Raw genomic sequence first — 10214 nt, forward strand, 5'->3', positions numbered from 1 at the left:
CTCCCAGTCTGCATTCCATTTCCTTTAGCTTCCCATCATTTCTTCCTTTCCTTCTCTACCCCTGCACTCCTTTGTATCGTTTCTCCGTGTAGTCCACTCTCCCTGTCATATTTTTTCCATCACCTTCATCTTCCTGTAGTCTCTTCTTCCTGTCGTTTCTCCCTTCCCCTTTCTTCCCATCCTCTTTCCCCACCATCTCTCGTCTTTTCTCCCTCCTGCATCCACTCCTCCTCCTCCTCCCGTCCAATCCATCCTCCCACCCCCTCCCATCCTATACCCCTTCTTCCACCCCTTCCACTCATCCTCTATCTTTCTTGCATTTTTCTTTCTCTGCTCACCCCTATCTCATCACCTCCCTTCCTTCTCTTTTAAGCTCTTTCTGCCGTATGTCCTCATCTCCTCCCCCTTTCATCCTATCCCTCTCCCCTCTCCTACCCTCTCATCCCTTTTCATCCTCATTCTGTCTCTCTCTTTCTCATCACCAGAAAAGTATCCTCCCAAGAGATTTGTTCCCTCTCCTCCCCCTCTCCTTCTTATCCCCTTTTCCTGCAAGAAGCCTATACACCACCTCATCCCTGAACCTCTCAATAGGAGCCCCCACAAACTGGCAAAAGATGCCACCTCTCGCCAGATTACTTAATGTCATGTGCAAAAGTGGGGTCAACTTGAATTACCCTCTGTTATACAATTTTTGTGTTACTCAGCTGAAAATAGGATATTTATTGATTTATCTGCATATAATACTGGAGAAAAAATGGCTTCGTTTTCAAAATACAATAGAAACTTAAGGTTGCGTCCATCTCAGTTTAGGGACAGCCTGCATGCGAGTATTATGTTGCCTGAGTATTGAACACTCGTGTTTTTAGGTGGTGAATGTAGGCTACATCTGTAAGGAAAAATGGTAAATGAATATAATGATATTGTATCTTACATAGCAATTGAAGGAAATATAGTACTTAAACAAATGAATATAATGATATTGTATCTTACTTAGCAAATGAAGGAAATATGGTACTTAAACAATCGAAGATCGTATGAACTCACTGAGCTCATATAGAGGCGCGTAGTTTGTGTTTCCGCCGCCAGGGGCCCAGGGCGGCGATGATGAGTATACACCACACCTGATGCCTGCGCCTTTTGAAATCAGCTGATAAATCCAGAAAATACAGTGCCATGGTCGACTGTGCAGCTAAAGTGCATGTGGAAAATTAGACTGTAGCAGAACTAAGACATTTTCTCAAAGCAAGAGGAATACCGTGCCTTTAAAAACTCGGGTCGCTGATCTCGGGCACGTAAGATTTCGGCTGTACAGTTCGTATCATTGTTAAGTGTATAACAGATAGAATCATGTCAGGATTTACCAAATGAAAGATTACGGTCTTTGGAAACTGTGTGATAAATTTTTCGAACAAATAAGATTCATAAAACTTGGTAAAAATGTGCTGAATGCAAAAACACACAATAAGCTTTCATGGCTTTTAATAAACGCTGTGGAGAACTTTTCGGTGTAAACCTCATTTAGAGCATCAGTAAAATATCTAAGACGATTATAATGCTGGTATAATACTTTATGCATGAGTAATAATCCCGATAAGAATTTTTTTTAAGGAAGGTACGTCAGCTCTGAGCGGGTAGTGACCCCACGCTATTTAGTGATCCGGCGAACACTGGCAACTTTCAGGAGTTTGTGGGGGCTCCTATTCCCTCGTGCCATTATGTCCTGTACTTCCCCCCATTCTCTCTCTCTCTCTCTCTCTCTCTCTCTCTCTCTGTTTTAGGTGGTGATTTTCCTGTGTTAGTTATGATTTATGACGGTGCAACTTTTGAGAATGCTCAGTGCACTAAAGTGGAATTGTGTTAGGCTCTTTAAGAACTAATAAATCCCGCTGTCATGAGAAGATTCTTCGAATGTCCCGCGAGTAGTACGTACCGGGTGGCCCCCTCAGCTGGCTGCTACGTTTACTACCGTATATCACTAGTTACGGGAGGAGTTTCATCAAACTGGAAGGAAGCAGTTATCCATGATCATTTTAAAAAATAAGAGAGAGAGAGGAATCACCCTTATTCCAGAGTTTATCGTCCATTCTGCCTTACGTCTGTGTTATAGAAGGTACTTGTAGGTACAAGTGCAACTCGTCCTGTAATTCATCTACAGTTATTATATATGTTTACTGTATGACTCGCAGTATGGGTTTAGGCGGCATCATTTTTTACCTTAAAGTTCTTCCACTGTATACTACCTGAATATGATCATTGGAGGCAATTGATTTCTCTATCTGAACATCCAGATGGCATTCCATGAAGTACCTCATCGAAGATTGATTGCAAAAACTCATGCACTGAGAATTCAAGGAGAACTAACTGGATGCATTGGAAATTAGAAAACCGACCAGCACCAAAGAGTAGTACCTAGGCACTGGGTTAAACCTATGGCTGAACGTCAGTTCTCAGTGGAATTCCTCAGGTTTCAGGTCGAGGTCCTTTATTAATTATCATATACATCACTGATGTAGAAACACGTATCATCAGCCAGTCAAAATTTCCAAGTGACACAAAGCTAGGAGGTAACGCCTCCTTACTCGAGAAAATATAAGAACTGTCTAGGGATTTGGTTAAGATAGGGGAGTGATCTGAAAAGTGATAAGTGCCATTCAACCAGGACAAGTTGATGGACAATTGCCATGCAAATTCAAGAACCAAGTGCTGTTTGGTACAAAGTACAAGCAGCTGTACTGAACCGAAGAAAGTCTTTGCTAGAAAAACTATGTCCAATATACTAATAGATATTGTTTGATTCCTATATTACCTAAAGCATACCCAATATTCTTATCTCAAAAAATATTGATATTCTCGGTGTTTCCTTTAACAATGCCCTCAGTTGGATCTCTCACGTTAAATCACATGCTAAAACCACTCAAAACAAAAAAACAAAAAAACTTGGATTATATGCACAGAATCTGTAAATTCTTCTATGACGAGCAGCTAGGTGAAATTTGCTAGAGTCATATGTGCTCTCAGTTTGAATATTGTTCACCCTTGTGGAGTGGATGTGGAGAAGTTGCACTAAAATATCTGGACAAATTTAAGAACAAACCTATAAAAATAATTAATATCCCAGCAATTATTAATGAACTACCTCCTTTACATGTAAGATGAAATATTGTCTCCTTTGCGTTATTTTGTAGATACTTTTATGGCACATGCTCAGACGAAGTTGCATCCATTATGCCACCTCTCCACAGCTTTTCTTGTGCAACTTGGCATCTGGTAGCGTTCATGACTGGATTGTCACACAGCCATATTGCAGAACTTCTGTGAATCAGAATTTCTTTATTCCTTGAACTAATTCTCTTCGGAAATAGCTTCCTCAGATTAGCTTCCCTCAAAGTTCAACCTACATCTATTCAAGTCCAGCTATTACAGATTTTTATTTTAACTGAAGGATACCTGTAATCTTGTGGATGGAATTATTTTTTTTTTAGTTTGTTTTTCCTTCCCCTGTACATTTGCAAAGAAAAAAAAAAAAAACATTCTGATTAGTAATGACCAAGTTCTTTAAGATCGTATTGAAGCAGAAAAATACAGCGAGGCCTTTTAGTTTACATAAAGAGACAACATAGTTATAGAGATTGGAGATTGTCCCTTATCTATACATTCTCTTATATGGCTGAATCAAGAATATGCTGTGCAATTCTGTCCTCCCCCCCAAAAAAAATAATGATACAGTAAGTGTTGAGGTAGTCCAGGAGTGGGCTGCTACACTTATCACATCCATCAGACAAATGGTTACCAGCGAATGATGCAGGTACTGGGCCTTTTTTTTTTTTTTTTTTTTTTTTTTTTTTAGAGAGAGAGAGACTGTTTGCCTGGACAGCAACCTGAAGTAATCAAAATCTTTCAAAACGATGGAAACTGGACTATGAGCACATACTTAATCTAACCATCTGCTCGAAGAGGAATCACAGATGGAAGCTTGACCTGAAGCATTTCAAAAATTATACATCAGGCATTTTTTTTTTTTCATGTACAAGGTCTGCAGTATGGAGTCTAGCACCAGTAGAGATAGTAAACTGTTCTTCGATAGAGCAGTTAAATCTAGGTTAGGCAAAGTTGGTATATTGAATACCAGGTATTTCTGCCTTTTCTGTACAATTCCCTTGGCTGGCCTTTTCCTCTTGGGTTACAGATACACTTCTTTTTCTGTGCCTTTGTTGCGGGTAGAAGAGGTGGGTGGGGGAAACTATCAGTATTATTATTCTCTTCTGTCGCTAGTAGAGTTGCTGTTAGTATATACCAGCCTCATTCATGGTATCGGTACCTCCTAGTTATGGGTGATAAGTCATTTTGAGGTACTACTTTCTTTGTAAGTCCTTATAACTCTCTCTTTCTCCTCCCCTAGACTGCCGCTTCACCCCTACCAATCTTCAGCACCACCACCAAACCCCCTCTACCACATCCCCACCATAGTTACCCCCTTCACCCCCCACTACCACACCCCTTCGAGTTAGATTTTATACAGCATTAACATTTATTTCCTTCATTCTCCTCACTTTCTCCTTTAACCCTTCGCATATAATACAGAATTCGTTCTGGTTGAAGCAGTTAACCTCCGGAATCAGGAAATGCGCCACTCAATTCTTGCAAATTGCAGATGATTTTCTTCAACTCAGAAAATACCTCTCATATTTAAGAGGCAAATGAAGGCCAATACCGGTATATCATACCTCCTGTTTGAAAAGTCTAACCTTAGGTGAAAAAAGTCGTCTGGAAACAGAAAGAATAAATAAAGAATTCATCGTCATTCATCTGTCGAAGCGACTAATGCCACTTGTCTACGGCTTATTCACCTCAAGAGGGTCTTTCCTCAGTTAAATGTAATCATCCGATGCTAGCCAGAACATAACGCAGGGTTTGTCCATGGGATGAAGGGATTAAATCTTTTTCATTGTATCTCCGTCTCCTCACTCCTTGGTACCCCTTCTGTCCACTATCTCTCCTGTCCTCACTCACACTCCTGAGTGCTATACTTTTCCGCTCTGCTGAGCTTGTATTATAAGACTGCATGTATATGCTGTGCTTCTGTCATCACCATACACGTCATTAACTGAGTGAATATTTAAGTGACAATATACGAAAAACAAAGAGACACTCTAATACTCGATAACCAATGTAGAGAAATATTTTTTGTACCGTGATAAGGAATTCTTATATACACTTCAGCTCATTTCTCTAAAATGTCTTCCTTCCAATGCCCAGAACTGCCATATATCCCTTACCAATATTTCACCATTCATCCCACAAGCAACAATCCAAGTACCTAATTGTTCTTACCTAATTATATCTAACAGGAATGAGTCAAACTCGTACTGTCCCATGTATTAAATCACTTTTATTGTACATATCCTTAAATTTACGAATTGTTTTGGTACACACTATTTCATTCAGTAGCACATTCCACTTGTTATGTCCGCGTCCCCACACTGCCACAGGCTCCAACAGCTGTAGTCCAGTATAGGAAGGACGTTGTCCAGTGAGTTGTTCTTCCTTTGGTCAGCCTTTAGGTGTACAACGCACAAGATCAGCTCAGGCGTTGTGATTAAACACTAGCCTATTAAGTTCACTGTCTTTATTTTCCAAATAATTACACTTAATGCTTTCCGACTTCATTATTCTCACAAGCACTGGAGCTATACAAACGTTACTACATTTAATGGTTGACAACACCTCACTATTTTCACAGGTACTGTTGATAAACAGACTTCACTAACACTTCACTGTTTGTCAACATTTACCTGTTTCATAAGTGCCGAAAATATACAAACCACTGCCTTGACATTGCACTACACTCAAACTAAACTGAAAACCGACTAAACATGCTTTAGTCTCCTCCCCATCCTTATATAAGTTTGCCTTGTTCTAGAATTGTCTACATTTTTCCACAGTTCTGGTGTATTCCAGAGAGAGAGAGAGAGCACAGTTACCAACTCGGAGACAACAAAAACATGCGAGTGTTTTCTTACATTACACAACACTGTAAATTATTTACCATACAAACTTAATTTCAGTTACATAATTTAACAGTCACATAAATAACACATTATTGAGAAAAAAGGGCATAAAAATTATTGCATAACTTGTGAAATAACTACACTCATTAACAGCAGGCAAACTGGCAACTCTGACTCATACTAAAATCTACGGTATGGGAAACTTTGAGAAACATCTAAGCTACCTAACTGGAAAATCGCGCTTCTTAACATTACCCTCTCCCTAGTTCTTTATCAGCCCGACAAAACTACACAGTATATACAAACATAAACCATAATCCTAATGAAACATCTAACTATACACAAAATAATTCTTAAACTTATCAGGCCTTCTGTGCCACTTTCAACGATGTCCTTGCTCCTACAAACAGTCCACCCCTCCAGGAAGGTCGTGGTCCTCTTCGTGATTCACATCTTCTCTTGGGCAACTGTCCCCATCCTCTTGCACTTCAGCTCCTTGGTCCTCCTCAACATCCTCGGCTGCAGGAGAGAATGATTCCTCAGAGACGTCCCAGCTGTTCTGTCCTGGCCAATGGTACTGCCACAGACGGTTCACTGGTACCACCTTTGGGTGAGACTTCCTGCCTCTCCAAATCCTATACAGTATGTTACGTCTGATAGGCGGTCCAACACAGTGTAAGGCCTGTCCCATGGACTCTGCAGCTTCGGTGACTGTCCCTTCTTTTGCTGAGGATTGTATAACCAAACTTGGTCGCCATCCTTGAAGCTCACCTCACTTGCCTTGGCATCGTACTTGCACTTTATCACCTCTCCTGAAAACCTGAGGGCTCCTCGCACTTGATGATGCACCTCAGCCAGCCTATCCTGAAGATGCTTCGCATAGCTGGAGGTGTCTGTAGGCAGCTCTTCACCAGGTGGTCTTCCCATTAACAAGTCAACAGGTAAATGTAACTCATGTCTCAACATCAGTTTTGCAGGGGTGTAGCCGTTAGACTCAAGGGATGCAGACCGATATGCCATCAGCAATGCAGGTAATTCCTGGCCCCATTCTGTTTGTCCCTCTATGCAGTACTTGGCCAGTTCTTGTCCCAGGGTCTGGATTAATTTTTCCACCATCCCATCTGACTGTGGCCTTAGGGGGGTCGTCCTGGTCTTCTTGATCCCCAGTAACTTGCAGTTTTCACGGAACACAGCAGACTACCCTGGTGTGAATGTTGCTCTTGTGGCATCCCAAGATGACAGAAAACTGGTCAACCAGCACCTGAGCAACAGTTGCTGCCTCTTGATCAGGGATGGCATAGGCTTCTGGCCACTTTGTGAAGTAGTCCATGGCGACACATATATACCGGTTTCCCCTTTCAGTGAAAGGCAAAAGTCAGCAATGTCCACTGGAACTCTTTCCATCGGTGCACCTTTTTGGTACAATTGAAGATGGGCACAACCACATTTCTTGGGTCCCTTCTTGGCACAGCACACATCACAGGCCCGACACCACTCTTCTACATCCTGATGCATGCCAATCCAGTAGAACCTCTGTCACAGCTGGCTTCAGGTTTTCTTCACTCCCAGGTGCCCACTAGTGATCTGGTTATGAGTCTCATCCAAGATCTTAGACTTCATATTCTTCAGAACCACCAGTTGCCAATACTTGCTGAGGCCATCGGGTGTCTCCCACTGATGCTCCAGTAGTTCGTTGTTCAAACAAAGAAGGTCCCACTGACTCCAGTAACCCTTGGTCGCAGGGCTTAACCTGGAAACTCCTTCCCAAGATGGTTGCACTGTACTCCGCTGCAGCCACTCTAGCACTGGTTGTAAATCTGCATCCTCTTCAAGTCTTCATCTAACGCTGGCCCTGTCACTGCAGTACTGCTGCATTTCTTACTATGATCATCCTTTTTACTAAATTGCTGGCACTCCAGCTCACAGGGCAGATGACTCACGCTGTCAGCATTGCCATGTACCTGCCCAGGACTGTGCTGCACCTCATAATTGTGCTGGTCTAGCTTCCCGAATCAGCGTGCCAGTTGTCCTTCCGGATTCTTTAGCGTTTTCAGCCACTTGAGTGCTGCGTGGTCCATCCTGATGAAGAAGTAGGACCCGTACAAGTAGAGATGGAAGAAATCAAGGCTCTTCATCACTTCCAAGAGCTCCGTACGGGTCACACAGTAGTTCCACTCTGGTGAGCTGAACTTCATGCTGTAATATGCCACCACATACTACTTGTCGTCCTTCTTCTGTGACAGGACTCCACCAATATCATGGTCATTAGCGTCACAGTCCAAATTGAATGGCTGATTCTGGTCTGGGTACAGCAATACTGGAGAGCCTACCAATGCACGTTTGAATTTGTCTTAGGCTTTCTGAGTTTCTGCTGTCCATGCAAACTTCTGCCTTTTCCCCAACAGCTTGTGAATAGGTGCAGCTATCATTGCAAAGTCTTTAACAAAATGCCAATAGTAGTTGCATAAGCCTAGGAAACTCCATAGCTCTCTCATGCAAGTTGGAACTGGCCAGTTTTCCACAGCTGCCACCTTCTCTAGGTCAGAAAGGATGCCGCTTTCACCTACAATGTGTCTCAGGTACTTTACTTCCTTCTGAAACAAGTAGCATTTTCTTGGGGTTCAGCTTGAGGTGTGCTGCGTGGATCCTGTTCATCACCTCTGACAGCCTCTCCAGTTCCTGGTTAAAAGTCTGTCCAAACACATTTACATCATCCACATAGATGAGAGCCATCTGCCAGTGTAGGTCTTCAAATTCGCGGTCCATGAGACGCTCAAAAGTAGCTGGGGCATTGCATAGGCCAAATGGCATCATTTTAAACTGTCATAAACCCTGCCCGTATGAAAAGGCTGTCTTCTTTTTGTCCTTCTCTGCAACATTGACCTGGTGGTATCCTGCCTTTATGTCTAGGGTGGAGAACCACTTAGCACCTGACAGAGTATCCAAGGTGTCATCAGTTCTTGGCAAGGGGTATGCATCCTTCACTGTCACTTCATTCAGGGCTTTAGAATCTATACAGCACCTTACTGAGCCATTCCTTTTCCTTACCAGAACCACTGCTGATGCCCAAGGACTGCTGAGCTTTTCTATTACTCCTTGACTTTGGAGATTCTCCATCACCTTCTCTATTTCTTGTCGTTGGGCTGGCACCATCCTCCGTGCTGGCTGTTTAATCCAGCGGTGATCCCCGGTGTCTATACTATGCTCCACCAAATCAGTGCACCCGAGGTCTAGGTCTCTCATGAAAAAGATCAGCAAATTCCTTCAGCAGCTGCCTCAACTTCAGCACTTGTGAACCATCTAGGCATTGGCAACTCCTTGAAAAAAGGTCTTGTAAGTGCTTTGGCAGGTACCCATCTTCTTTGACCACACTCCTTTTACAGGCCTTCCACTGGTGCCACTCAGGGTCCACCGTCTGGCACAGTCCCAGAATTTCTACCTCGTTGATCTTCTGTGGCTCACGGGAGAAACTGGCCACCACAACCAGCACCTCATTTGCACTTGTTTCCACCAGAGTTCTCCCCACCATCACTCCGGCCTTTGTCTTGCACTGTACACCAGGCTCCACTACCCGCAGACAGCTGTCAAAACAGCGACTCACCATGCATTGGAACAGTAGTTCTGATTTTGGGGGTATCACTGTAGTGCGGAGAGCCCTCACCTCACCACCAGAACTGGTACAATTTACTGCCATGACAGGAACCGACCCTCCTCGAACCTTCAGCTTCATGGAGCAGAAGTCCAGCTCACATCCCATGCACATCAGATAGTCCAGACCCAGAAGGCAAGGATCCTCCTTGGTGGCCATATAGACTGGGAGAGTAGCCTCTTGCCAGGGGTCCCCTCTGTTCCACATGGTGCCTAGTTATGCCACACAGTTGTTCTGATGACTCAGGCAGATACCGGTACCAATGATGTAACACATCAGGCCTCACAAAAGTCTGCTCTGAGGCCGGATCAGTCACCAGGGAACACTTCCTTCTGTCTATTCCCACACTGTCGATTGCCGTCCTCTTGCATTTTTTCGGTGGCTGGGCTATTTGGAAAACGCTGGCTGGTGGTTGCCCCTTCACACCAACCTCCACTAGTTCTCCACTTCTTGCTGGTCTTCTGCAACCTTCATCTTATCATCCTTTTTCTTCTTTGGACACTCAAAACTGAAGTGTCCCACCTCACGACATGTCTAACATGCTTTTGTTACAATTG

Source organism: Coenobita brevimanus, chromosome 29, assembly GCF_032717465.1.
Source record: "Coenobita brevimanus isolate Jiangsu-jjx chromosome 29, ASM3271746v2, whole genome shotgun sequence".
Lineage (NCBI taxonomy): Eukaryota > Metazoa > Arthropoda > Malacostraca > Decapoda > Coenobitidae > Coenobita > Coenobita brevimanus.